Here is a 5,832-nt window from a genome sequence, read left to right as displayed (position 1 = left end):
CAACAGGTGGAAGACGGATTCGAGTATGGCAAGCCAGAAATGCACAGGGTCCAGGACAGTTGTCTGAAACTGCTGCTGGGTGGGGCTTGGGTGGTAGAGCTTACTAAAGGATCAGGCCTGGCTGTCCAGGAGGGAAATCCTTGACAAGTCCCTTATGCTACAGAATTTTATGTGCCTACCTAATCTCAGGAAGACTTGCCATTTGAAGTATAACAAGTTAAAATACGAGAAGAAGATAAGAAAATCAGAAACTGGAATTATCTTTCGTCTTGGTCCTTATATTTTAAATTTGGCAAAATGGAAGAAAGGATAAAAAAATCACTTCGCTATATCTAATTGGTTTTCTATTTTGACGTCTTTCGGTCATGTATTTATTTTAGTCAGGGTTATTTGTTCATTGTTTTCTCCCCTAACACCCATAATAATTGCTGTAAGAATTGTTATAGCGACTCAGACCCATGGTCCAACTAGGCTACAATTTTATTGACTAAGAGGCCTGAGGGACATTCATAGGGTGACATCACTTCCTTCCTTACACCCATCTTAATGTTTCCAATCCTTTAGAGATCTGAATTTCATTAGTTCATCTGTAGGGAAGGTAAAATTTTCCTCCACCCTCCTAGGGTCTCCAGCTGGGCCTGACATAAGACAGATTAACAGGAGAAAAGCATACACATTTTATGTATATGTACCTAGGAGCCCTCACAAGAAAAAAGAAGATCCAAAACAGTGACTAGGCCTAAGTGTTTATATTCCAGGTTGAACAAAATGTGGCAATTGTGGAAAAGTAACTAAACTATATGGGATGACTAAAGGAAGATGAGAGTTATTTTAACAAGGTCTATTTGTACAGATTTCTCTTGGCCTGACTCCCCAGAATGTTGCTTCCTCCTTGTACAGGGAGGGCAACTTTCACATGGGAACTTTATCTCCTGCTTTCAGCAAGGAAAAGGAAGATCAGAGTACCTTTCCTGCATCTACTGTTTTTCAAAACCTTTAACTCAGCATAATCAGTATGCCAAAGGGCCATACTTTGGAGTAGCATGTTCTGAACTCCTCTGCATCCAAACTTTAAAAAAAATATTTTATTCCAGTTCTGTTTTGGGGGGTAATAAGTTCCACAGATTTATTACTGTTTGCAAGAAGCAAGAGATTTTCTTCCTATGTACTAAAGCCAACTAGGAAAGCCCTCAGCAGGTGACGTAGAACTTGATATGTAGACCCAATCCCTGTTTAGGTGTGTTGGAGGGAGATGGAAGCCAATGAAATTAGCAGTCTTGTGAACTTTGAGGGGAGAGAGGAGGCCCCTGCAGTGTCTTATATTTCAAAGTAGAACTGAATTTCTTTGGAAGACAGAGTGAGTCATCCCAGTTTTCCTGGAATCTTCCTGGTGTCTGCACTGAAAGTTCCACATGATGGGAACCCCTCAGTCCCAGGCAAACTGGGACAGTTGCTCCCCCTTTTGGAAGATCACAGTGGTGGCACATCTCAGATGTCATATGCATCTCTAGATCCTTTCTCTTCTGTGTTCCAAGTCTGTTTGGAAGCTGGCCCTTACCCATGTGTTACTCCTAAAAGTCCTGGTTCGAAATTTCTGAGAGCAGTTTGGTGATAGTGTCCCCCATGGGCCAACCACCTCCCCTTGGGCTCTGTAGCTCCTGCAGAAAGACCTGCCTGGGCAACTGCTGTAAGCCTGAGGCCTCTTTATGGACTAAACAGCTCATTTGAGTCACACATTTGTGTGGATGAATCTGAGAGAGGAGTATTTGTTTTTCTCTCTGGCTTGTGGCATGTGAGAAAATGTATGACAATCTTTTCTTCTTAAAAATGGGGATAATAATCATACCAACCCCTCGGGTTGTTTTCAGGATTAAATAATATAAGAAGAGTGCTTAGAACAGGGACAAACACATAGTAAATACTCAATAAATATTAGGAAAACTTAAATATTACTATAGAGATATAGGCTGTTGATAGAATTGTCATTGTCATCCTAGTTTGCCAGTTCCTTGAGCAGAGGATTTTCAGGCTGTGGAGAAAACATAATTGAAGGTTAAAATGAAAGCAATTCAGAGTTGGTGAGGGTTTGCCCAAGGAAACCTAACCTGGGAGCCAGATGGCCTAGTTCCCCCACTACTTAACTAAAATGAGTATCCTCATATCCTTAGGAAGCCACTAAACTGGGCCTATAAACCAGCAGAGCTTCAGAGCTGTCAACTTTCACGGTGGCCTGTGGGTGAGGCTTCAACCACCAGAGGGAGCTGAAAGAGTCAATCACCAAAAACCCAAATCAAACTGGGTTAAGCAACTAGGAAACTTAATTGCTCATGTAGCTAGAAGTCTAGAAGATCATGCAACCAATCTTTAGGGTGAACTCAGCCCGGTGGTTTCAGAGTATAACTCATCGATGGGTTGATGTTTCCAGTCCTTTAAGCTCTCAGCTGCGAGAAATGAGGGAGTCAGAGTCAGGTATTGATCCTTTCTCCTGGCAGACAGCAGGGAGTTAGTAAGTGAGGATGGGGCCTGTGGGACCCCATCTCATACGTGGAGAAGCCCAAACCCAGAGGTTTACAGAATCTGACAGCAGTGGAGAAAGAAGGTCACCAAAATAAGCAGAGCTCGTAGTAGATTTTAGGAGCTGGAGTATAAAGGTCATGGAACTCAATACCTGAGGAGATAAGGGGAGAAAAGGACAGGTCAGTCGCATTTGAGGTGAGGGCTGTTGGTTGGGCTGGATATTAGTGTTTGAGCATCCCCCCTGTGCATTGAAGGGGTGGGCTGGCCATGTTTAAAGAACCAGGGATGGATTCCCAGAGAAATAGTTCAGGGCAGGGCTTTCCTTCTAATAGGGAAATAGGAATGCACTCAGATAAGGATTATGGATGGTTCTAGCCCCAAGGGTATCAGGTTGCCTGGCCTGTCCCAGGAGCTCTGCATGTAGGCTAAGGGCAGTGAGACCAATCCTTCTAAGACCTGTACTGGTAGGACTGGGGTTCCTAATCTACTGCCCGGCTTGAAGCAGGGGCTGGTTCTTTATGGCCTGAGGCTGGTGAGATGTTTGCTCACCTTCTTACTTTTCTCAGAAAGTAAATTCAGATTTGTAAGGATTCATGTTTCCCAATGCTAGAAGCCTTTCCCACCTCATTTATTACTGGCTTCTTTGCTTACCAGTGTACCAGAATAAATTCTCCTACAATATGGGCCATGCTCTACCCACCATGGCAAAAGCAGCCAGCTGGGAGACAGAGCACATGGGCTGAAAATGTGGTAGTAAGTTGCTGAGTTCTGTTCTTTCCAAAATAATTAAAAGTGGATGGTCAAATTTCATTGAGGTGGAATATTTGGAAATAGTTTTTCCAAGGGGAGAAAAAAACAACTCTTGATGTGAGGATTATCAAGGAAGATGATGCTACTGGGGAGGGATTGTCAAAAAGGAGGCATTGAGACTGTTCTTCTCATGTAGACTAGAAACTGATCCTGGGAGTGTCTACCAGAAAATGGTTTTCTAAATGTTTTTAAAATAGTAATGTGTCAGCATCACTCGGACCAGCGAAAATCTCATAGCTGCATAATTTTGAAGGGTAGCGCTCAATTCTAACATACAACAGTCTGACATGTCTGTATCAAAACACTCTGATTATGACACCTTATACGTAGAACCTAATTTATTATTTAAATTTTAGGAAACTCAATAAATATTTTAGGTGAATGCTTAATATAAGTTTCCTCTTATTTATCTGTGTTTGATAAACAAACGCTCCCCACATTCTTATTTTCTGGACTGTCTGCCCTGAGTTTGTAGGCAGAAGAAGGTTTGAAAGTTGTGACTGGGTGCCATCTACTGGGGCAATAGAACAATAGATTATAAACAGACTTGGTGGGGACCTCATTGCAAAGGAGTGAGTACTTAGAAAAAGAGAACTTGAATATATAAAAGGAAACATGCGAAGAGATGGGATGTTTACATTTTACTTAATACTGGAAAATTTTTATTTGAACTCTAATAGGCTTCTTTGATCTAGTATTTTGTTTAACATTAGATATCAGGAAAACCCCTCAGTCTAATAAACCCTCAGTCTACTTAAAATCCCAAAACTTTCATAGGGATGAGACCCTTGGGATCAAGTTCAACACCCTCATGTTACAGTTGAGAAGCAGAGGTTCAAGGGAAGGAATTCATCCACGCTCTCCAGCTGGGTAATGGCAGAGGACTTGCATCTTCTCATCACCAAGATGGTTCTTATTTAGAGGAAGTGGCCATTTGGATAAACATTATGACTTAAAGGATGCCAAGAAGTTATCCAGGGCCCCAAACATTCTCTCTTTTGCTGGCTAAACAAACTGTTAGAAAGTCTCAAAATTAGAGTTGCTTCTTTGAGTGAAAACTGGTGCTTACTCATTTGTACTGTAAGTTTCCACGAACACCTTCACACAAGTAGGGCTTTTCTGATTAGCTGTTATTTTCCAGCTTATTTAGAAAGTAAGTGGCAGAATTGCTGCTTGAGCTCTAATTCTAGCCAAGAGAAGGTGATGGAGAGTGAGAGGAACCTTGTGAGAATCACTGAGGCAGTGAGGGCCAGGGAGGAAAGCTGGGCCTGGTGAGGCCGAGACCCCGAGTCCTGGAATTCAGAGAAAAGAAGGTACTTGGAGGGATGAGGAGCTCTCAAACCCATGGTGCTCTGTCTACACAAATGCAAACACCCAATGAGGGGTAAAAATGCATGCTTAGAAAAGCCAAGCTGGCCACACAGGAGCTCTCTGATGAGTTCTGGTTTCAAAAGAATACTTGCGGGCTTCCCTGGTGGCGCAGTGGTTGAGCGTCTGCCTGCCGATGCAGGGGACACGGGTTCGTGCCCCGGTCCGGGAAGATCCCACATGCCGCGGAGCGGCTGGGCCCGTGAGCCATGGCCGTTGAGCCTGCGCGTCCGGAGCCTGTGCTCCACAACGGGAGAGGCCACAACAGTGAGAGGCCTGCGTACCAAAAAAAAAGTACTTGCAAAGAGAAGTGAGTGCTTGGAGCCAGAGATGAGAGGCAAAACCTGTGGGAACGGTATTATGGAGGCTTCAATTCCCATGAGCTAGTAAGAAATGCTCAGGGCAACAAACCCCATAAAATTATATTCAGAGCAACTCCCCTAAGGCAGAGTGGGGGAGTGGGCCTGTTACTTGGAGTGATTCTTGTGTGCCGACCAATAATACAAAAACAAAATCAGCACTCCTCTACCTCCTTTCACCCTCATTTTGACAACAGAGAATGATCTTTGGATTGAAAAGCATAGAACACACATTGATGAAAGGAAAATAGAAGTCCAGACTGGAGGAAACCCATGTCAGATAGTAAGAGCGACATATCTGAATGCTTCCTGTGTCATCTCATGGAATTTGTACAATAACTCTGTGCTTTTAGGCATTATCTTATTTAGATATTAGGAGCCATAGACTTAGGGAGGTGAAACTACTTAAATTTCATGTAATTAGGGGAAGGGAAGGGGCACAACGTATACCCTGGCCATCTGATTTGGAGTCTGAGAGCTAAGCTGTGCAATTATTTGTTCTCCAGAGGTCCTAAGGGAGGTCAGGTCTCCTGGTGCAGACACACAGCACTCGAGCTGCTGAGAGAACTTCCAATATGTAAACGTGGACCATGGTAAGCAGCTGGATGGGAAAACAGGTTTCTGTTTAAAAAGATATATGTTTTTTCTAAAAAAAAAAGGAGACTACAGTAGATTCTACAAATTGCAAGTAATGAACTTGATGTAGATTCTGAGTATAATCCTATGGTAGACTACTAAATGGTTGTTATACACACCCGGGCACAGAAGCATCGGGTCC

This window comes from Lagenorhynchus albirostris, chromosome 13 (assembly GCF_949774975.1).
Source record: "Lagenorhynchus albirostris chromosome 13, mLagAlb1.1, whole genome shotgun sequence".
Lineage (NCBI taxonomy): Eukaryota > Metazoa > Chordata > Mammalia > Artiodactyla > Delphinidae > Lagenorhynchus > Lagenorhynchus albirostris.
Note: the sequence above shows the minus strand (reverse complement) of the source record.